Genomic DNA, 23,735 nt, shown 5'->3' with positions numbered 1-23,735 from the left:
TAATACATTGGACAATTTGATAACTACACCGTACAATCTGATAACTGCACTGCCTCCTTTTGAGGTGAATCCTTATTGCAATGCCGAACATACGCTCGGCAGCCTCCTCTTGTTAAACTTGTTCTTCCTGCAGGCAGCCTCGAGTGCATGAGCTAACTTGATCTTCCAAACAGCATCAGGCTCAAAAGCCATCCTATTGCATCAGCTCACATGTGACAACATAGAGAAACATTGTTTGACATCACTGCATATCAGTGCATATTGGACTTATGGCAGAAGATGCTCCCTTAGCGCTTGATAATTCAATAACCTGCCGAAACACCATGGTTACAAACTGAACAGTTCAAAGATCTTTAACTCAGAGCAGCCATGTAAGGCCATGTTTAGTTTCCCCCCAATTCCCAACTTTGACACTATGCAAAAAGAAGATTCCTCATCACATCAAACTTGCGGTACATGCATGGAGTACTAAATGTAGACGAAATTAAAAACTAATTGCACAGTTTTGTTGTACTTTGCGAGACGAATCTTTTGAGCCTAATTAGTCAATATTTGGATAATAATTCACAAATACAAACGAAACGCTACAGTGTGCTACAGTGCTGGCACAGTAATTTTGCATCTCCCAAATTTGCCAACTAAACAAGGCCTAAATAAGGAACAAGCAACTTTGCAATTCTCTATGTCATTGCTAGAAATTTTGGCACAGAAGAATGAAGGCTTATCTACTTTACAAACTGAGATTCTCAAATTGGCAGTGCGCATTCTCAAAGTGGCAGTGCCCATTCTCAATTGCATCACCCATAGTTCTGAAATTTCACACAAAACATCCATGTAATTTGTAGCATGATTAGTTAAATAAAGATGCTTATATATACATAAATACATGAACATATTCATATCAGGGAGAGGCCGATGAGGAGGACGGCAACGATGACCAGGTCCAGGCAGCATCCAGCATGGCCCTAGGTACAACAAGGCTTAGATGTGCTCTGTGATCATCGTTGTTGACGTAGGTACAGGCAGGACCTGCGTCACCAGCTTCCACGGCGGCAGGCTGCTCGTGGCTCCGGTGACCGTGGTGTCGAGCTATAGGCACGCCTTTGTTGTCTACGTCCAAGACCAAGAGGCCGCCTGGGTAGTAGTGAGGTCCAGGTGGGCTTTTGATGCGGCGAAACAAGAGGGCAACCCGCGGCACAACTGCGGCGGCGGCACAGGAGGACGAAGGAGGTGGAAGTGGCGGTTCGATCTATTTTCTAGGCGCAATCAGCTCCTGTGAGGCAAAGAGGAGAGTGACGCAGGCTGAGCCGAGCAAGCGCGAAGCGGAGCCGCGAGGAGGAAAAACAGCGCCCCCCCGAGCTGAGCGATGCCTCTTCGTGTCCCCCGTCCGATCCCACGGGGCGCACATCCGAGGAGGTCCTGCACGGAGGGCGTTTTGCATACCGTCTCCACCCAATTTGGTTCCGGTTGGTTGTGGTTGGTTCCTAGAACGAGGAGAGACGAAGAGAATCTCTGTTCCCTGCGCTGCGCGTGTCCGGATCCGTGGCGCCATCAATGCGGGCGGGCGAGGGTTCGTGGTCAAACAGTTGCCACTTCGGTGAAAACTGAAACCTGTTACCTGTCCGCCTGAGACCCGGAGCCGCTCGCCGTTCGGCCGGCGCGGTCGCCGATCGAGATCTCTGCGCTGCGGCAGCCGGGAGCGACGATATCTCCTCGGCAGGAGCATGTTTGTCGGCACGTACCTTGGATCGTTCGGCTCGTCCGCGGCTGGTCTGCTGGTCGTGCTGCGTTGCTGGCGCTGTCCGGGCGGCCTGTTTCCTGCAGTGTCCCTCTCCCTCCTCCGGACGCCGTCGTTCTCCTCCCCTTGTTGCCTTGTTGGCTCGGGCGGGAGCAAGCGGCGCATGTGGCCACCGGATGCGCAGCAGGAGCGATGCTTCTTGTGTAGATGGATCCGCAATGGTTCACGCGCGACGGCACGAGAGGGTAGCGCGGTGGCAGCAGAACGAATTCTTGGTTTGGTTTGTTCTCGTATACAATAGGTCAATAGCAGGGTAGTGAACCTGCCTCGCCTGCTGGAAGTGTCCTGAGGAGCAGGTAGAGACGGCGGCAGCAGCAGCAGGAGGGCAGCCTTTGATCCGGTCCGGACCCAGGGGCTCCAGAGCTTCCCGATACGGCGGATCAGGGAGGGCGGCTCGTGCTCCGGTACGCTGGCCCGGCACGTGAAAACGAGACAGCCCTGGCCTCCACGTACTCCACCTACCCCGCTGCTGCAAGGCTGCGCCGCGCGCAGCTCTACCTCTACGCCGAAAAGGCTACGGCCGCGCCCCCGCGCGCATGGGCATGGGGAAGCAACGGCACGGGTTGCGGAGTTGACGGATGACGGGGCGGCCGATCTCGGCTGCTCGGCAAGGAGGAGGGTATTTTCAACGGCGCAATCATGGCCTCCCGCTTCGCGCAGCAGACCGGGGACGACGTGATTGAGCTGGGACTTGCGATCGACGGGACAGTGGCTGCCCTGCAAGGAGGAAGAGAGGAACCCTGCAGTAGCAGCAAAGCAAGGGAGATCGATCGGAACAGATGGATCGAAAGCGACGGTGCTTTAAGTTCTTTGATTCGATGAAAAGCTTGTGCCTTGTCCTGTTCTTTTTTTCTGCGTCTGCCCCGTCGAAAGGATGCAAGCTGCAAAGCTCGGTGCCATTGCCAGAGAGAGCGGCCTCGCCAGCACTGGCGCGAGGGGGAAAGGAGTGGAGTGGCCTTTTAGCTTTGGACGGACTCGTTGGGTTGGGAACTTGGGATCCTCTCCCTGCATTCACCTTTAGGGGGCCGATCCGATCGCGTCGTGTCGAGTCCCCATCGCGGCTCCGAAAATCCGTAACGCCCTGTCACGGACGGGTCCAAACGTTCCAGACTCCTGTATGGCTGTGTGATCCGACGATCGCTGGCGTTGTGCTTGGCGAAGCCATGACGCAGGGGTGCAGCAGTGCAACGCGCACAGTGCACACAGCCACACACACAGGGACAGAGGCTGTTCTCCTCTGCCTCTCTTCGGCAGCCATGCCATTCCATGCCAATCTTTCCGATCGCGATTCCGCACTGGCGCGCCGTGCAGCCTTCTCGCCAGACTGAACTCGGCAGCTTTCTTTCACCTGATCAAGCTTCGATTAAGGGGTGAATACCCCTAATTAAACTTTAATCCCAGTCACGTTGAATGTTTGCACACTAATTAGGAATATTAAATATAGTCTAATGATCAAACTAATTGCATGAGGACTAATTCACGAGACGAATATTAAGTCTAATTAGTCTATGATTAGCCCATATGATGCTACAGTAAATATGTGCTAATTATGAATTAATTAGACTTAATAGATCCATCTCGTTTATACAATTAGTTTTCAACTTATGTTTAATACTTCTAATTACTGGTTAAACATCTGATGTGACGGGATTAGACTTTAGTCCCTGACATCCAAACACCTCAGCTCCAGCCTTTAGAACATGGACCAATGCATCTTGCAAGATCAGACGGCTTTCACCTGAGCAGCTGAGCTTCAAAAACTTGATGGTAAGTCAGTCAGTGCTCGCCGCTCGATCGGTTAGGGGTCATAACCGTGTCGTGTCAGATTAGTGGCGATGGGGATTGGGGAACAGGCTCGGTAGTAGTTATGGTGTCAGGGTCAGACTGAAGCCGCTTCCATTCGACCTATTGGGACTGGCTGAAAGTTTGGATTTGGCGAGCTCCATGCTTGACATGATACGTGCGTGCAAGAAGCCAAGGACAAGGCATGCGTCAGAGGATTAGTATGACGACCATCATGAATGATCAGATCCACAAAACGCTTGAGACCATGCCAGGTCGCGCGCGCCATTAGGCTACACAGCGCTACGGTAGACAACAGACAAAACTCAGGCGCTTCCAGCTGGGCTTCATCAACTGGAGATGATGCTCTGCCAATCCTAAGGTTCGTGGCGAACTGGCGACGTTTCAGTTCAGCTTCTGGTAGGAAAAATAAATATAAACATACTGTCACAGAGACTTGACAGGTTTAGGGTCGTCTCATCCCAACCTAATTAATACTACCTCGGTTGGTTTTTATTTGACGTTCCGACAGAGAAAGCCTGGTCCAGCGGCTCATACTTCAGCGCTGCAGCGCTTAGAGCATCCATTAGTGATCCGGCTCGTATCAGAAAAATCGGCTACGCAAGAAACTAGTCGGTAGTGGCGAAACGTCGCTTGGGATCACATACAGTAAAAAAAAACTTCTTTCTTTCTCTTCCCACCCGAGCAGCTTGCAAGGAAGTGGTTGGTCATTTACTGTGCGTGCAAATAATTCTTATTGCCCATGCACCGATTCGTTTTCTTGAGCCGATTCATTCATCTGTACAAAGATTCGTTGTCCTCTAGTAGGAATGAATCGATTCATTCTCTGTTAGCTTCGTCTATGCACCGCTTTGAAAAGGCCACGGGAGAAGCGCTTAGTACTCTATTTATGAAAGTCGGACTTTGTTTCGTTGATGGCTATAAAATTACAGGATTTCACCGCTTCACCACTGTCAAATCTGCTAGGAACTGCTGCTTTTCGATCACCAACGAAACTGTCTTGCACTCTAGGTGCTCCTTACTTCTCCTAAGGGAGAATTGGTTATAATTGGTCTTGGTCGAGGCGTAGTGAGGAGAGATCGTTCTTCCACAAACTTGATTCAAACATAAGAAAACTTGGCACCAGTATCGAACAAAACTGCAGCTTTGATTGAATCAACAAGAAACTCACCAAGAGCGACATCTGGCGCTGCTGCGGCGTCCTCGGCAGTCAGGTGGTTCAGGCACCCTCGGATAGGTGGTGGTGCGGTCCTTGTTGAGTTCCTCTGCTAGGGTCCTCTTGGTGCTGGTGTCTGGTACTGGTTGGTGCGGTTCTATCCTTTGCGTGAATCTTCTGCGGACACTCGAACGACTTTTCCCGGAACTGACGGTACGTGTAGCAGACAATTGACTTTGCACCCTTAGGAGAGGTAGGCTATTGGGGCCTCGGCTTCCAAGTACCTGAACTTCCACCTCCTCCACCGATGTTACTGTACCGCTGCGGCTGTGAAGGGTAGCTGCGGGGTTTCTGCTGCTGAAATTGTGGGGGTCCTGTCCTCGGCCTCTGAGACGGCCCTGAGCGTCCAAACTGGTCCTGGCGCTTCCTCTTGTGCCCTCAGAACTCCTCGAACTCCAGTCTCAACTTCTCCACTCGGAGTGCCTTGCCCACAAGTGCGTGTAGAGTAGGACAGTCGTGAGTGGACAAGTGCATCTCCATGCCCCGGTGAAGTCCTTTGCGAAAATAGTACATCTTCTTCTTTTCCGTGTTGGAGTCATCCTGTGTGTACCTCATCAGTTCCAGAGACTTGTTGGCGTACTCCTAGACTTTTATGTTTCCCATCTTCAAGTTGCGGAACTCGTTTGCCTTCCGGTCCATGATTGCCTCAGGAATATGGTGGATGCGAAACGCTGTAGCAAACTCATCCCAAGTGAGGTGCGCTGGGTCTGCGTGAGAGTTACAAAAGCTGTCCCAATCAGTCACGTGCTGTCCCTGTCCCTGTCCAGGTCATAGCTTGGGTTTGAACAGAACAAGATACAACGTAACGTAAATTAAACGACATTACATCTAAGCAAAAAGTCCAACAAAGTCGAATTTAGAAGATCCAAATAACATCAAACTATCTACAAACAGCACGGGCTCAATTTTACGAATTTAATGCAACTGGTTTCATATTTTTCGGGGTTAAAATGAATTAGTTATGAAATTTTAAAAATTAAAGAATTTATTTAATTATTTAAATAATTTTTTAAAATATTTATTAAAAAGGGTGACATGTATCAGCATCGGATTGGGCCATGTGGCAGCACGAGGGCGTGCCATGTGTCCGCTGATGTCATGATGACGTCAGCGTTAACCGATCAACGGGCAACGTCACCAGTGGGCCCCACCGGCCAGTGGGCCCCACAAGTAAGCCTGGGCTTAGACACGTCAGTGCCACGTGGCGTGTGTAACCTACATGGCCCTGCCCTGTGGTGCCTATGCGGTAGCCATGTGGCCCACGGCGGTGGCGCGACGTGACGTCGCAGGGCCTAAGCGGCGGGGACCACGCCCAGGACGTCGCGGCGGGGCGCGACGTCGTGGTGCGGTGCGCGGCGGCGCGGGCTGGTGCGAGCGCGGCGCGGCCACGCGTGCGCTTGCACGCGTCAACCGGCCGACGCGAGGCCGTGGGCACGTGGCGCGGCATGGCCACACGTGCGCGTGGTCCCGGTGTTGCCCTCGATCGCGGCAGGGCACGACGGCGCACGGGGCGCGATAGTCCGGCCCGCGGTGGCCGGCGGCACGGCGAGGCGCGGCCCTCCTACAATTACGGTGACAGCGGCTAGGAGACAAAAGAGATGAGGGGAAAAGAGGGTGGCGGAGCTCACGGTGAAGTGTAGGGTGGAGAGGTGGAGGTGTTGACGGCAAGCGGCGGACGGCGTTGGGCAGCTCCAGCTCCACGAGCAGCCTCCTTCTCCTTTCTCCCTTCTCCTCTTCCCCTTCTCTGCTTTCCTTCCTTCTCCTCCTTCCTCTTTCCCCTCTGCCCTCTTTCTTCCTTTCTCCCCTCTTAGGTGGCAGCAGTGCAGAGGACCCTGGTGGCTTGGATGGCGAGGAAGGCGCCTGGGGCCCATATTTATAGCGGATAGGTGGCTAGGGTTTGCGGGGGAAGGTTCTGGAACGAGCGGCGGTGCGCTAGGGTTAGTGATGCGGTGCCGACGACGTGGGTAGTCGGGATGAGGCGGCGGCTCAAGCGCGGCGGCGTGGCACCCATCTAGGGCTGCCAGCACGAAAGCGGGGGTATGGAGAGGGTCACGGGTGCGGTAGTGCGCTCCAACTTAGGCGGTGAGGTGCGAGGGTGGGGGCGAGGCGTGGACGCGCGACGCGCGTGAGTGGGAAGTACGGCAGGAGGTGGAAGATGCACAGGAGAGGGGGAAGGTGAGGCTGACAGGCGGGGTCATGCAGCAACGAGAGAAAGAGAGAGGGGTGCGCAGGTACAGCACAGGCGCGAGCTGGGCTGGCCGGCTGGCTAGGCGGCCGGTTGGGCCAGGCGCGGGGTGACGGCGAGGCGGGCAAGTGCGAGCCAGACCGAAAGGCGAGGCGAGACAGGCTGGGTAGCGAGGTTAGCGGTCCAGGCCGTGGGCTACGGCCGGCCTGGATGGGTTAGAGGTTAGGTTTGTTTATTTTTGGATTTAGATTTAGTTTGAATTTTGAATTAGATTCAAAATTCAAACAAACACTCAAACATGAAATGCAAATAAAATCCAAGAAGATCCAAATCATTCTACACAAGTTTTGAAATGAAATTTTGGGAAGAGGAAAGAATTGGCTAACATTTTCAAATGAGCACACCATGCAAATAATTTTTTTAAAATTTTTACAAAATTCACTCAAATAAATATTACAATTTTTTGGATTATTACACGAACATCACGAGAGGGAGGACTAATGCGATCACTGTAACCAGGCTGCTCGCTCAAGGTTTGTTCATCTATTTTAGATCCAAGCAATGGCGATAGTTCCCAGGTTTTCGTTCTTATTTGTACCGACTAGTCCATCAACCCGTGCTCCCACACGGGCTAATATGTTTAGAAGCTATTGTATTTAAAAATTATTTAGAAATTAAACTCCTAGCTTATAATCAAAATTGTTTACCTACTACTCTTTTATTTTGAATACTTCAACATAATACTTATATAAATATGTACCTATCTTTATCTAGTTGTGACTGATTTTAATTAATAATTACTCTACGAACGTTTTCATCCATATTCGTACCTTTTCCATTTTGTATCACACCTCCAATCCTCTATACATTATGTTTAGCATATAAATTAATAATTTTCATCGATTCCTCACGTACATATATAAATGGTCTAAATGGTGGCACTTATCATGTGCATATACTTTAACTTAGTATTTTATAGTAACAATGACATAAATAGGTAATTTATAATAATATATTAGTTTACTTTTTGACATTTCTGTATGATGCACATGAAGATAATTAGATTAATATTTAGTTGTTTACTTTAGATTATTTTTAATAACGACACACGTGGGTAACATAGATAAAATTTTAGAATGACATTTTAAGTTATGCTTTATAATGATGTGTATTAGTAAATTGGATGAAGATTATGGGGTTAGTTTAGATTATTTTTTATAATAGCTGAGCTTGGTAATTTAGATATAGGTTTAGAGCTCATTTTTGAATATTTTTCACAATACTTTTTAGAAAATATAATAGATCAATGGCTATGATTATTAGAGTTTACAGGATTGGTGTTTGATGTTTTTAATTTTTATGATAATTTGTCTCTTTTTTCTAGCTTGTCTCGTGGGAACTAATGCGGAGTCTCCAATGGAAAAAAAATGAGAGTACATTGCTACAAAACTATTACCATAAGCTATCTCTTGTTTGTTAAATATTCGAACACAATACTTATGTAGATATATACTTAATATCTTCACCCAATTGTGATAGATTTTAGTTAGTAATTACTCTATAATATTTTCATCCACATTTATAATCTTTAACTTTTCACTTTGCACTGTAGGTATGCGCTTGAATTTGTTTAATGAAACCTAAGTTTGAGATACAATTTTAACATAGAAATCTATATTCTCATCACTTTATATCCTTATAAATGGTGACACACATCATGCGTATAGACCTTAATTATTATATCGTATACTAGTAGTGAAAGATATAGACTATTTAGAATCATATATTTCTCTATATTTTTAAATAAGGTTATTTGATTCAAACGTAGGATTACCTCATGTTATTTTTAATAATGGCATGTGTGGGTAATATAGATGCAAATTGAAGGGGTTACTTTAAGTTTTTTTAAGTAATAGGGGTAGACAATTCAGTTGCAAATTAGGAGCTTATTTTAAATATTGTTTATAATGGCATAAGTGGGTAATTTGGATGAAGATTAGGGGGTTACTTTTAGTTTATTTTATATAATGGCAGAGGTGGGTAATTTATATATAGATTTAGGGGTTACTTTAGGCTATTTTTATAATGGCATAGGTGGGTAATTTTTTAAAAACATAATAGATCCAATGGCTACGATGATTTGAATCTATCGATTGATGGTCGGATGTTTTGCTTTTTTTGAGAATTTCTAGGATTTCTCTCTTTTTCTAGAGTGTCCACCTAGGAATCATAGGTGGCTTCACCTGGAGGCTTCAAAAGGAACCTCCAACAATTAGTAATAGTAAGATAGTCCCCAGATTTTACTTCTACAATCCAAGCAGGCGCGTCAGATACTGATAGGATGTTGGTCCAAGCTTTGCTTCTCGTGGTGGAGAGAATAGCTTGCACCACGTACAATGTGGTGAACTCTTGGTTCAGTCATCCATCAGTTCTCAATAGAGCTTGTATTTCAGCTATTTACAACTTGAATACTCTCTTGGAACAGTGCAATAGGATGGATGAATATTAAACGTGCATCAGGCTGTTCTCCATCTACAGTTCAAAGTAGAGAAAACTCTTGGAGCAATGATCCTTGTGACTTATTATGGATGTTGAGATGTTCTAATTATTCCAAAATGAACCCCATGAAATGTACTGAAATGCAAACTCTTGGCATGCATGCATTCTGGTAATTGGTAAAGAAGAAAAAGAATGGATAAATTTTGACAAGAGGAGACACCTCTCACATCCTGAGAAGAGATTGCCATACGTGATACGTGTTAAGGAGAGCAGCTAATACTCAATGAGGGTTGACAAGCAGAAGATCGATCCCCAGCCCAAAAGATAGCAGCAGGAAGGTGATGGTTTGTCCCAAGAAGAGGCCCTTGGAAGGTACAAATCTTTCTGACCACAATGCCGTTTTCAGCTATGCACTCTCGAGCAGTTTAGGTTAGGTGATCCGGACTAGACATCCATGTTTCGAATACAAACTTATTTGCTGCAGCTATCCAGTGCTAGCTGAAATGCTTCCTCGATTTGTGATCATTTCTTCTTTGGCGATTGGATTCTACTGGTCAATTAGATTCTAAGGTATTCTTTGCTGAATTCAGCAGGAGCTCTGCCAAACAGTTTTTTATAGACAAGTGATTCTCTGCTGATTTTGTGAAGTGATTCTCTAAAATGAACTAAGAGGCTGGGAGCTGGAAAAAGTAATTTCTCTTGATTCCGTGAAGTGATTCTCTATCAGTTTATAATTTTCAGCCACATAATTACTTCTCTCAGAGATTCAATTTCCATAAAGAATCAGAACTATACGGAGCTCTACCAAACAGACATGGATTTTTACTTGAACAATCCGTATCCTAGGATTAATTATGTCTGGTTGAACAGGTATTGTTGCTTTCCCTTTGTTCCAAGCAGTTTCAAACTGATAAATGCTTGTCTGCCATTGTTTATGTAGACATAGCTGAAAATTTCAGTGTGCAGATACACATATATATAGCATGAGGATCCCAATAATTTGTTGTGCTCGAGGTAAATGTGGGTGGTGCTTAAAACTTGATATTCATTTGGACGATTCTATAAACAAACAAAATAAGGGGGTGTTTGATTCTTTTGTCCAAACTAAAATTTCTATCACATCGAATGTTTAGATACTAATTAGAAGTATTAAACATAGATTAATTACAAAACCAATTGCATAGATGGAGGCTAATTCGTGAGACGAATCTATTAAACCTAATTAGTCCATGATTTGACAATGTGATGCTACAGTAAATATGTGTTAATCATGAATTAATTAGGTTTAATAGATTCGTCTCGTGAATTAGCCTCTGTGTAATTAGTTTTATAATTAACTCAATATTTAGTCCTCCTAATTAGCCTCCGCAAATTTGATGCGACCCGGAAGACTTTAACGATACAAACGCCCCTAAAAGCAGAGTGAAGTAATAATACTAGCCTGCTAGCTGACTGTTGGTTCCAGCCCATGTCGTGATCACACAAAACTACTGATTCGCTGCCTAGCCTTGTCCTCTCCTCTCTCTGACTCTGTTCCCGTCGGCGAACCAATCGGAGATTTGTCTCATCCAATCGCCGGCGCTGCTCCGATTCCAGGGAGTCAGGGACCGACCCGGACCGGACCGGACACCACCACCGCCCGCCATGCATCTCAGCAAGACCAGCTGTGTTTCAGTTTCAGCTGACCTTGAACCGAAGACGTTACTCGGGCAAGCCGCGAGCGTCGTTCAAGTAGGCAGTAGCCGTGGAGCGAGCAGGCACCACGGCTCGTCCCGATGCGGCGGAGGATCGGCGTTGTTGTATATTGTTGTTGACTTGTTGTACTTGCCTTCCAAAAGCTTCAGCCAGTCTAGAAAAGAAGAGCTGGGAAATGAAGTTTCGGTCTGGGTTAGCCTGATCCACTCCAGCGATTGAGTTTGTGGTGGGGGCTCGACCCCTCGGCAGGGCGGGGGAGCACCAGAGGAGAGAGCCTCACAGCACTTGTGCATGATGCAGCTACTGATCGTAATGGATCTCAGGCTGGCTGCCCTGCAGGTAGGATGCTGCAATGCACCCCAGCAAGGTCAGGCGGATGTTTTCAGCTGGGCTTGGACTCCAGCAATCATGAATTAGGCACATGATCATGTCAAGTAGCAGTGCTTCATCACTTTCCAAACTTGTGCGAGGAGGGTACCAAGTACAGACATTCAGCGCAAGCAAGCGGAAGAAAATTCGGTGCAGGCCGGATGCAAAGCGCATCCGGTGCACACCCGTCCGCTCGGCCTCCACGCGTCAGCCGCTTCAAATCCAACAGAAGCAATCGCGCGTCTGGTCCAGCGGCTCGGCTCCGACGCGGTTCGGCTCCAGGATATGACAAAGCTCGGGTTAATGGCTCCAGCGACACAGACGGACTCTGCGCCGCGAGGGTTTGGGGAACGCGACGCAGTTGCCGCCGCCTCCTCCATCTGACCCGCCGCTACCGTGATCTCGATGCACCACCGGCGACCTTCCGCGGCGTGCGACCTTCCGCGAACCGCGACCTTCCGCTGGAAGCGGGTATACGAGAGGTCGCCGGCAGCGGCGACATCGAACAGGTCCCACCAAGACCACCGCTCCTCGCTTGGTTTCGAGCTGCTGCTCGCCTTGTCGCCGCCGGCGGCGTCTTGCTGTTCGTCCAGCTTGAGGCTCGCCTTGTCGTCTCCGCCGGCGTCTTGCTGTTCGTCCAGCTTGAGGTAGTGCAAGCCTCCCACGCAGAAGTCGTCCTCGTACTGGCTCCACTCTAGCGGCGACCTGTTCTCGATCACATACAGCATTGTTCCCGACGGGCACGGCGGCCTCGATACGGTGCTGGCGAACACCTTCGGGAAGATCAGGAATGATGTCCAGCGCCGCCGTCCGGGTGTCGAAGGTGAGGGTGTCAGCTTCATCGCGGGTATCGTACATGGACCGCTGCTGCTGTTGCCTGGAAACTGCGGCGGCAACTGCGTCGCGTTCCCCAAACCCTCGCGGCGCAGAGTCCGTCTGTGTCGCTGGAGCCATTAACCCGAGCTTTGTCATATCCTGGAGCCGAGCCGCGTCGGAGCCGAGCCGCTGGACCAGACGCGCGATTGCTTCCGTTGGATTTGAAGCGGCTGACGCGTGGAGGCCGAGCGGACGGGTGTGCACCGGATGCGCTGTGCATCCGGCTGCACCGAATTTTCTTCCGTTTACCGTGGGCATGCAACTGTAGAAGTCAGATGGTTGTCACCTTCTGTTGGCTCACACTAGCTCATTTGGCTGGTTGTCACCTTCGGTTGGCTCACAGTCATTTGGCAGGCCTCCTTTGTCCAATTTCATGAAGCACGTTGTTTCCTCATTATCATCGGCGTCTAGTAGTTCTTTCCCGCACTCAGCATCGATCACTGCCACATCTTCTCCAAGGAAATATTCTCTGCTCCCTTGAGATCTTTCCAACTCAATCCTCTGCAGCTCAGACGATATCAGAGTATCCTCCATTCTTGCCCTCTCCCTGTCACGGGGGTATGTTTGGTACAACAGGGAGTAGATGAAACAGTAGAGAAGCATTGGGCCTGCGATTGCAGCGTAAAGAGCCTTAGCAAGTGCAGCAGCATTTGCTCTGTCCCTCGCAATGCTGCTCATGCCAACTCCAGAAGTGACCGGACTGTAACCATAGGCATGCTCTGCTAGATATCCAACAACTAGTGGAGCAAACGCTGCAAAGACAGATTCAAATGAACGATCGAGCGCGTAGATACTTGTCATTGATCTCTCAGGAACAATCTCCGCAAATATGGGGCTGCCGGCAAAAGAAATTTCAAATTAGTCATCAGTTGCACATAGACCATTATCTTCATCAGACTACTCATGTGATGTATCAGATCGACAGATGTTGAGACCATGAAATGAAATAGCTAATCCATCATAAGAGGCCTCGTTATACTTTTAAATTTCATAGTTGTATTTTACCTTGAACTGTTAGGTAATTGCAAAGTATTTTTCCCACTTTGACACTACTATCGCACGTATAAAATACTAATAATCGAGCATTACTTCACCCAATGTATTTCTATAAATTTGCAACAGTAAAGAGACTCAAGGACCATGAACTGTGGCAACTTACTTATTTGTAGCAGGAGCATTCCAGGATATACTAAGACCCACGATGAAGATAACAAAACCATGCAGAAAACCTGTAGATGGGTCATCCGGTAGGCCTAGCAGCAGCAAAGCAGCAAGAGGGACTGCAGAGGCAGAGTTTATCTGAGATAGGATAATTCTACCAGAATTTGGAGAGCGCCTAGCAAGATAGTCCCCCATCTTTCCACCTAAAACCCTCCCAGAGAACTTGCAGCTGCAAATGTGATCATTAGAATTCCAGTTCCTTGTGTGTAAAGCCCATCAACTCCAGCCACATCGGAGCAAATGATAGTGCACACCATGGAAACGACCCTGTGATACCCTGAGCCACAATGATATGAAACGATGGTATCTTGATAACAGCTTTAGCGTCTATCACTAAATCCTTCATTTCAGTTCACACTGGTTTGCAGAAAAGCTGCTTGCCTTTTCCAACATTCCAAAAATGAGGATCCTCAGCATACAGGCGAACTAGTATACCAACTATGACGCTGATGAGAGCAACAGCATGAAATGCAATACGCCAACTAGCAATGCCCATAAATGTGGTCGATGCTAACATGATTGCGAATAAACCTCCAATCAAAGATCCCAAGTTTCCAGTGAGTTGAAGCCATCCAAATGCTGAGCCACGTGTCTTGTCATCTGTGTAGTCTGCCACCAGAGATTGAATAGCAGGGGTGACCAGCGCTAGTCCAATACCATTCATTCCCCTTGCTACAGCTACCTATTAAAAATTGTTACACATGTTTAGTAAAAGGATTTCCAGCATCGTAAAAGTAACTTTGCACGATTAGAATGTACCTGTAACATTCATTCTGAAGACATTGTCGTAGACTCAAATCAGCCCTAAAAGTAGCTACCAAATGTTGTATATGTTGACTCACAGTTCTAAATCAGAACGTTGCCTTTGTTCATATTTAGCACGCTTCATAATTAATAAGATGGAACACGATTTCTATTCATGACTATATTCATCAAGTCAGGAAAACCCTGGCCGCATATCTTGTGAATCTCATATTAGTCGTCCACTGGAAGAGGTTAGATTTACTCGGCGCACTGATGTATTCTTGAGTTGAGTCTCGAGTCCTAAAGATGCATCTGCTGGCAGGCAGTACTAGAATTCGATGTGAACTAATCGAATCAACAAATTTCACAAGACGCGGAATCCAAATCTTGGGCCATGCCGCGAAACTTGAAAGCACCCGAATTAAGCACTAAATATGCGCCAGGATCACAGCAAATACAAGATTAAACCAAGCTAATTTTGCGCGCAGGCGAGAGAGAGAGAGAGCGCGCGGGGGGGGGGGGGGGGGGGGGGGGGTGTGCGGCGGAACGACCGACCTGTGCGAAGCTGTCGGAGACGGCGACGAGGAAGTTGGCAGCGGCCCAGAGGAAGGCCCCTGCGGCGACGACGCGGGCGCGGTCGTAGCGCGCGGCAGCGTAGGCGGCGAGCGGGTAGCAGGCGGCCTGCACGGCGGAGCGGCACAGCGTGAGGGCCCCGAGCCCCGCGGCGCCTCGTCGGCGCGCTCCATGATGGACGCCAGGTTCACCATCAGCAGCGTCCGCCTCCCCGCCGCGTCGGCCCCCATCGCCAGCAGGCAGCGGGCAGGAACGCCGGAGCGGCCTTCCTCTTCCCACTCGATGACGCGGGTGTTGGCGGCCGGCCGCGCTCGGGGCAACGGTCCCGGATGCCAGAAGGCCGCGGAGTGCGGACTCCTTGCAGCTGGACAGCAGCAGGCCAGCAGCTTGGGCTTTTCCACACTGGCAGTGGCCGGGACTGCGCATAATTAGGAGGATTAAATATGAGTTAATTATAAAACTAATTGCGGAGGCTAAACGACGAGACGAATCTATTAAACCTAATTAGTCCATCGTTAGCAAATGTTTACTGTAGCAGCATATTATCAAATCATGGACTAATTAGGACCTGTTTGGTTATATGGTGTTAAAGTTTAACACATGTTACATCGGATATTTGGATGCTAATTAGAAGTATTAAACATAGGCTAATTACAAAACTAATTGCACGGATGGAGTGTAATTCGCAAGATGAATCTATTAAGCCTGATTAGTCCATGATTTGACAATATGGTGCTACAGTAACCATTGCTAATAATGGATTAATTAGGCTTAATAGATTCGTCTCGCGAATTAGCACAGGGTTCTGCAATTAGTTTTGTAATTAGCTCATGTTTAGTCCTCCTAATTAGTATCCGAACATCCGATGTGACACTATTAAAGTTTAGCACCTCGTATCCAAACACCCCCTTAGACTTAATAGATTCGTCTCGCCGTTTAGCCTCCATCTGTGTAATGGATTTTATAAATAATCTACGTTTAATACTTCTAATTAGTATCTAAACATTCGACGTGACATCTAAACATTCGACGTGACAGGTGCTAAAAATAAGCAATCGAAACCCAACGGCCCCAAAGTTTCATGAACAGCTAGTGAAATTTATTCTATAATCTTCATCAAACATGCATACAAGGAATACGAAGTCGGAGAGTATGTCCCAATTCCGACATTTTATGGCTGAAACTATCATAGAATATTTCAAAAAGGAAAAAGAAGTCCTATCTTCACTCTTCAACTATAAGTAGAAGGTAGAAGTATGATTTTCAACTCACACCTACAAAACTGCACAGGGAGAGGCATCCAACTGTTCCAACTGTTTGACAAATTTGTCCCTTCAAGGATGGTTTTGCATTTTCTAGAAATTTAAAAAATTTTGATTTAATAAAAAAATCATAACTAATTCATTTCAAATTCAAAAAATATAAGCTGGTACAAAATTTTTCTAAAAATGTAGGCTAGTTGTTGGTACTCTATTATCAGGATTAGATCTTGATCGAGGATATTGTTGGATCACGCCGATGGGAAACCACGCCATGATGGTTGGGAGCCACCGAGTGGTGACATGAAGGGAAGGTACCCAGTGGTGACATTAAGGGAAGGTAAAGCTCTCGAGCTGCACGGAGCATATCACAGCTGCAGGACAGCAGCGCCGCTTGTTGTACATACTCATTTCTTCGTCTCAGTTTAGGCAAAGAATACTCAACGATTAAACCATATACAAAACCATATACAAAGTTCCCAGTATCAAAACACGTTGAACACATGCATATACGCTCCGAACGTGCAAACGCTACGAAACATTGAACCACACAGATGAAAACAAAGTCACGTATGTGATGATGCCCTAACCACAGCTGCAAAATTCGCAAGGCACTTGCATGTCAACAGATCCCCTTCAGTCCCTTTATTCGAGAAGTGGCCCGTGAACTGGACAGGAGCTCGTCCTTCAGTCCGCTCGTCCTTCAGTCCGAAGTGTTCGATCAGCCAGCCAGCCACTTTGCCTTCCATTGTTGGTATGTCAAGAGACTTGAATGTTGTTGATATGGTGTGGATTTTGGAAGGATCAATGGCATAAACATTGTAAAGAAAAGTCGGTAGCCGATGCTTATATGCAATTGTGATATCATAAACTGCATCAATCGGCAAAGTATAAGTCATGCAACCAAATCAGTAAATGTTTGCAGCAAAATGCCGCGAACTATTCGCATTCAACCAGTTGAAAGTATATCGTTACTAAAACTTGCTATGTTAGTACGTTCATAAATGCCACTTGCAACATGGGTTCTTGGCTTCATGCAGTACAGTTAAGTTTCCAGGATAGTGAAAAATTATTACAATATTTAGAATTTTATTTCGCAATTAACATGAATAGAGTTTTGGGGCATGTCAGCCAGCTAGTGAACTGAACTGGCCACTTGGCTAGAAGAGCCTCAGTCTAGAGTAAGATGTCAACTTCTAATGCACGAATCCCCAAATATTTGTTTGCAAATGCTACAATAAAGAAGTGAAAGTTTCCAAAGGGAAGTATGAGCAGTTACCAGCATCTATGGAACTCCTCGGCTCTTGCAAACAGCTATTGAATCCCTTTGTCTTTGGAAGAACATTTTTCAGAATAGGCAAACTATACTCTGCTGCATACTCTTGACTTTTGCTACATTTCTTGTCACTGAGACATTACTGGCACTAGTTAGCATCCAGATTGATAAAATAGCAGGCATAAAGCACAGCAGATTCTCACAGATGCAGAATGTTACATAGATAAAAAGACATGCATAAAGTACAGATGATTCTCACAGGTGCAGAATGATGTTGCGCATGCGGTGGAACAAACAGCATGCATATCTATACAATGTACATGCTACTATACACAAAATCATCAATCTTAGAGAGCATCAAGCCTGGAGTCTAGGCTACTTTGGTGTTACAAAAAGGAGTCATTCATAAAGGCCAATGATTGAATATATCCTTCTAGGCCCTCTCAATGATGTAGGTTCATGATACTAAATTGTTTCCGCATGATAGCCTCCAACAGGTTTGGCACTGTTATCAGGAAGAAGAGCAGAATATAGAGATATCCCTATACTGCCTTGCTAGAGCCATTGGGAGCTTTTTCACATGCATGATAGATGCAGGACTGTGCCAATCAATAATACGGATAAAGTGAGACTGAACTATGGAGTTTCAATGGAGCACTGTACCAGCAAGCATGAATTAATCATCATATTGTATACTTATTTTGTAGCACTTGTGCGAACGTATCCACTACTGTGGGATAAAACATATAATCAATTCTAACTTCAATTATCATACTGTTGAAAAGGATAAAATGAAACACATGTCATAGTTGAATAAAATGCAGAACCCAAACAAGGAAATTTAAGATCGTCGATGGAAACATCTCTATGCATTTAAACATATATGTATCAGAACCAAAAAAAATATAGAAGGAAATCACTAAATTAGTTGATTGAAAACCCATGCAGTTCAGATATATTCAAATATGGATATAAGCTAGAGAAAGCAAGTATACTTATTCTCACATGCATAAACAGAGAACCTAATCAATAGAACTATGAAGAGAGCCACAATGTTACCTGAAGGATTAGCATAATGAGACCCATAATTGAAAGCAAAAGATGTAATGGCAAAGAAGCAAACACTGACAGCACAGATATCTCTTCTTCTCTGGTATCCATGATTTTGGCCATGAGTGCTACTCAATGCCTGGAGTTGAACTGTTAGGATGAACTATTACCCTGTTCATTCGCCGAAAGATAATTTTTTTGTTAAAAATTAAATGAAATATTATCAGGAAGAGTCAAATGATATTGTCATTCTTTAGAAAAACATTATTATACCTTAATAGTCGTCCATTGCTCTGAAAGATCAGAAATAATAGGGAATGTTGTAGACATTCTACATTTCCACTTACCAGAAATATATGAGAGGAGGCTGAGGTTCCTGAGCCAGACTGATGGGAGAATTGCCAACGGCATTGTGATTACAAATAGATCATGTGCATTCAAGTTGATGATGGTAAAAACTAAATGTTCCAACGAAAAACACTGATGATGCTATCTCCTAGCAACGCGATGTACTGCCAGTCTGCCACACAATTTGCGTGCAAATATAAGAAATTTTACTTGTGTTCAACAGTCAAAGGCATACTGGCAATTTACACAGAATTCAGATTATACTTATGTAAAGCTCCAGGTGAAGAATAACCTGCAAAGGAGATGTGATCAGCCAAGTTAACAATAGAAGAGTTCACTTTTGCATAGATCTGTACTGTCAGTGAATGCCCACCAATACAAAGATTCGACCGGTATACCAAAAGCGATATATCCAATATCTGGGCATGTCTCAATGTATGTTGAGTTGTCTATGCATTTCTTTAGAAGCAAGCCGTTGTAGCACAAACTGCCACCCAACAAAACATCAAAACCTGCAAATTCGACCATACAGGTTCAAAACAAAAATTTAACATCATGATCCTGAAGCTAGCAACAAATTTAAAACACAGAGAAATAAAGATTAAGTGGACACACCATTGGTTATCACTACTGAGTTAGCATCCATGTATGGGAAAATAGGTTCTTGTCCAGAACCAAGCAAGGCAGATGTGCAAGGCCAGTTTGTGCCTGAGATAAGTCTAGCCGTTGTGTTAAAAAAACTGAAGCACAAAGAGCCATGCAGTGCACAAAAATCTATGACCAAAATGCAAGAATCATATGGATCTCATTACTAATTTAGTATGAAAAAGGTCCACAGAAAAAAGAGACAAGCGATAATATCATGCACTATGGCTTAAAGATTTGAGAATCCTCCTCAAAGCAAAAACTGTCAGTATATCCTTAAGCACATATGTGTGGTAAAGAATTCAGCTCATGATCTCCATGTTTACTTCACAATGTGTGCATTTTTGTTTTGGACTGAAGCATAGAAACATTTTCATTTGCTAATTCGATAAGGTACGAAATTTCTCTTTTAATCTTATATACAAACAAAATACACGAGCTCCAGTTTGTTCAATTTTAAACCCAGGCACTGAAAAAAATAAAGCTATTCAATGGTTAGGTGAAGAAACAGCAGCTGTCACATGAAAGATGATCCCACTTATGGTACATGAAAACTTCCTCACCTTTTCAAGATAACAATTTTTGCTGGTGGGTTAGAAAATTAGAATTTGTTTCCTACAATGTAAAATAACAGTAATCTGTTTGGTCAAGCTCATCCTTCCATTAAAAGGTTGGCTAAAAATGGTGCCAAGAAAAAACTACTGGAATAATAGTGGCAAGGTGCTCCATTTATTATATGTTTTCACTTTATTATTACAGTCTACTTACATGCAGATAATTGATTACCTGACAATAGCAACCTTACCTACTCATGCTGAGCAAGGCACAATGGGGAAGAAGAATCCACACTATCCATTCTGAGCACTCTGATAGAATCACTGGCAATGCAAATTCCCTAAGAGCATTAGCCAAGAATCGCTTCTAAAAAACCAAGAATGAGGCACCACGGCTGTTGCTCACCACTCCCCTACGAACGAATGAGCCACCAGCACCTGCTGTCGTATACGGGCGGCCTTCAGCGACGCGGAGCCAAGAGCACGGCCACCACCGCCGTGGTGCCCGAGCTTGATGTTGCCGCTGCACGCCGCTTGGGCGTTGGGGAAATGACGCGCTGGCCGCCTGCCAGGGAAGCGGGCACCGGAGCACCCCACGGAAGCTGGGGTGTACACTTGGTGCCCGCGGTGGTCGCCGGCGGGGAGAAGAAGCGGGCGTGGAGGATGAGGTCGGCGTCTCGCCTTGCCGGCCATCTGGTTCGCCTCCCCCATCGCGCGGTAAGCGAGGGAGCTCGTAGGACGAGCGGGCAGCGAGACGACGGCCGTAAGAGGTGGCGGCCACTCAGCTCGCTGCGGCCCCGCGCGGTCGCGGTGCCCCTCTCTGCGAGAGAGGGAGGGAGGGAGAGATGGTGCTGCTGTAGCAGCACGACATCGGGAACGGGCGGAGGGTGGAAGGAGAGGAGAGGAAGAGGAGAACGGCAGCGACGACCGGCGGCGTGGCATCGGAGACGGCGGCTGTCGGGGAGGAGGGAGAGAGAGAGGTGGGGGAGGAATGAGGGGAGACGAGAGGGCCGGAGCCGGGTTCGCGTTGCGGCTGGGGGGCGGCGGAGGGTGGTGGGGGTTGAATTATTTTCGAACTAGTAAAATAAACAACGTATTTAGGGCATGTCGTCCGTTGCATGACCCGAAGCGTCCCGTGCACTCTCGCGTGTTCGGTTTCCCTCCCAGAACCGAAACGACTCAACCCCCCCCCCGTTCCTCTTCCCCACTCCATCCCACATCGCCCCGTCCGTCCAGAGGGCTCCTTCGCTCGCGAGTTGGAATGGAGCGATGCTGGCGGGAAGATTTGGGCGGAGCGCGGGAGATGGCACCGTACCGGGGCTAAAGGTGCGGGAGGTTACGGTGACCTCCCATCCTCGCCCCACTTTCTTCGCTCCCCTCCTCCCTAGTGCGCCTTCTCCTCTCCCTCCTCCTGTTCGACCTCGGTTCACCGGTGGATTGAGGTACCCCGGCGGCGCCCTGTGCCCCCGCCGGTGCTGCGACGCTACATCTCCCCCTCCTCTTTACGCTGCTTCATCTCCTCTCCCCCCGCTGATCTGTCGATTCGTCTTTTTTGGTTGGTTGTGATGAACCCTAAGTACTTTTGTGATGCAGATCTATGGTTCTCACATTTGTAGAGGTCGATCTGAATTTTTTTTGGTTCTTGTACCATCCTCCCGGTGGGTCGAGGTCCTCCGGCGGCACCCTGTGCCTCCGTCGGTCCTGCGACGGTACATCTTGGTTGGTGTCAATGAACCCTAGGTTGTTTCTGATACGGATCTATGGTTGTTCCGCATCTGCATTTATGGTTTTCATGAACCCTATGTTGGTTCTTATGCGGATCTATGGTTGTCATGTATATTTTTCAATCTGATTTCTTGTGTCCTTGAACCATGCCTAACTCCTTTACAACCAATCACGCCCGTAGTACTGAGCTGAGCAAAGTGCCTAGGTCGATGATGAATCCTTGCTGCCAGAGGAGCACCTTCGGGTGTGGCCGTCATTAACTGTACATAATCTGTGACGATTTTCAATTTCCTGTCAGAGTGGATATGAGGCCCATAGTGATGTTTTTTCAATTTCGTCACGAAGCGGCCCAAAACCTATGACATTATATTGAATTCATCACGAAGCAACCCAAAACCTGTGACGTAATAATAAATTCGTCACGAAGGGGTCCAAAACCTGTGACGTTATAATAAATTTGTCACGATTATCAATTCAATTTAGAATTGTCATGACACTATAATTTGGAAAAAATGATTGAAATCAAAAATAGGAAAAAATTGTGATAAGTGGATTTGAAGATGAGATCTCATGTAAAAGAAGCATACATTTTCACCATCGAGCTACTTGTGACCTTATTAATGTATCTGATCTTTTTTTAAGAAGTGCTTGTGTTTGAGTCCACGTCATCTAACAGACAGCCACGTGGGCTGGCCACGTCGGGCCAGTCCGCCGCGTGGGCCGTCCACGTCGGCCGCTCCGCCGCATGGGGCGGCCACGTCAGCCGCTTTATCGGGCCACGTCGGGCCACTCCGCCGCGCGGGCCGGCCACGTCGGACGCTTTATTTTTATCAAAAAATATGTGCGGAGCTGCAGGCTCGAACCAGCAACCTCAAGGAAGCAGATTGCGTGCCTAACCACCGAATAACATGTTCGCTTGTGTTCGCTAGATGAAATTTACATTAGATATACTGTTGTTCCTCTTGGGCCGGCTGCTGTGCTGCGCGCTCAGCTTGGGCCGCTGGTGCTCTTGGGCCTGCTGCTGTGCTGTGCGAGATAAAATGGCAAAAGAGGAGTGCAGCAACTGGGATTCGAACCTGAGCCCAACTGGTGAGGCAACGATCGCCTTACCAATAGATTACTAGGTCAGTTATGTTACCGGCTCGTCTATTTTTGTCAAGAAGTGTTACTTGTGGCTTGGTGACCATTTTGCTATTGTATAAGGACATTTTTATGCGCCTCCTCTGGGGAGAGTTTAAGAACCTATGCATGCTGTGGCTCGCGTACAAGGACTCTTGTTTAATGTGGTTGAGATGATTGAAGACAGAATACTGACCATACGGTGAGGTAGCACAACCTAGTAATATCCAAGTACATTAGTACAATATCATCTAAAGATTATTTTGCCATTTCGAAGAGCGCAATATCATCTAAAGATATTTGAGTTGATGGAGGAAAATAAGGTATCAGATTCACAGTTTTATTTCATGATTTCATAGTGTTGGTGCTAGAAATCGGTCAACCGAATCCCAGTGTCCGACACACGACCCGGGAGAATCTGCTTAGCTCCTGTTCGGGTGATTGCCCTGGTGCAGTTTGCGCGGCGTGCCAGCCAATCTGACCTGTTGATTGGCAAGGAAGAATACGTGCCAGGTTCAGCAATTACGATCGGCTAAGTTTCCGATCTCGAGAGAGCTTATCAGCGAATCGGCCGATTTGCCTTAACAAAGGAATCGGCTATAAAGCAGCCGATCACTGTAGTCTTGTAGACAGAAAACTACTAGAGTAATCGATACAAAGCTATGATAACAACACTAGGAACAGATCTAATCGGCAACAGATAAATTTGATAGCAGAACGTAAAGGAAGCCGACACTACCGATTCCTAGCTAGATAACTGGTGATAAAACTAGGAAAAAC

At 46.8% G+C, this 23,735-nt stretch overlaps 1 long non-coding RNA gene and 1 pseudogene across 9 annotated transcripts; both read right to left on the bottom strand.

Moving 5' to 3' along the window:
- Positions 1–26: 26 nt before the first annotated feature.
- On the bottom strand, positions 27–15,402 carry LOC117861065 (uncharacterized; annotated as a pseudogene).
- Positions 15,403–16,969: 1,567 nt separating this feature from the next.
- LOC117861332 (uncharacterized) lies at positions 16,970–21,154 on the bottom strand. 9 transcript variants are annotated; one of them, XR_004641745.2, is made up of 5 exons: positions 20,518–21,154; positions 19,528–20,435; positions 18,574–19,424; positions 17,518–17,645; positions 16,970–17,109 (listed from the first exon to the last, which is right to left on the bottom strand). It is a non-coding gene; the product is annotated as an uncharacterized lncRNA (long non-coding RNA). The 9 variants fall into 9 exon arrangements; XR_004641749.2 differs by having other exon boundaries at positions 17,518–18,735; positions 18,838–19,424; XR_004641746.2 differs by having other exon boundaries at positions 17,518–18,735; positions 18,912–19,424.
- Between the last annotated feature and the right edge of the window lie 2,581 nt (positions 21,155–23,735).

Source organism: Setaria viridis, chromosome 6 (genome assembly GCF_005286985.2).
Source record: "Setaria viridis chromosome 6, Setaria_viridis_v4.0, whole genome shotgun sequence".
Classification (NCBI taxonomy): Eukaryota; Viridiplantae; Streptophyta; class Magnoliopsida; order Poales; family Poaceae; genus Setaria; species Setaria viridis.
Note: the sequence above shows the minus strand (reverse complement) of the source record. Positions and strands in the feature narration are given on the sequence as shown.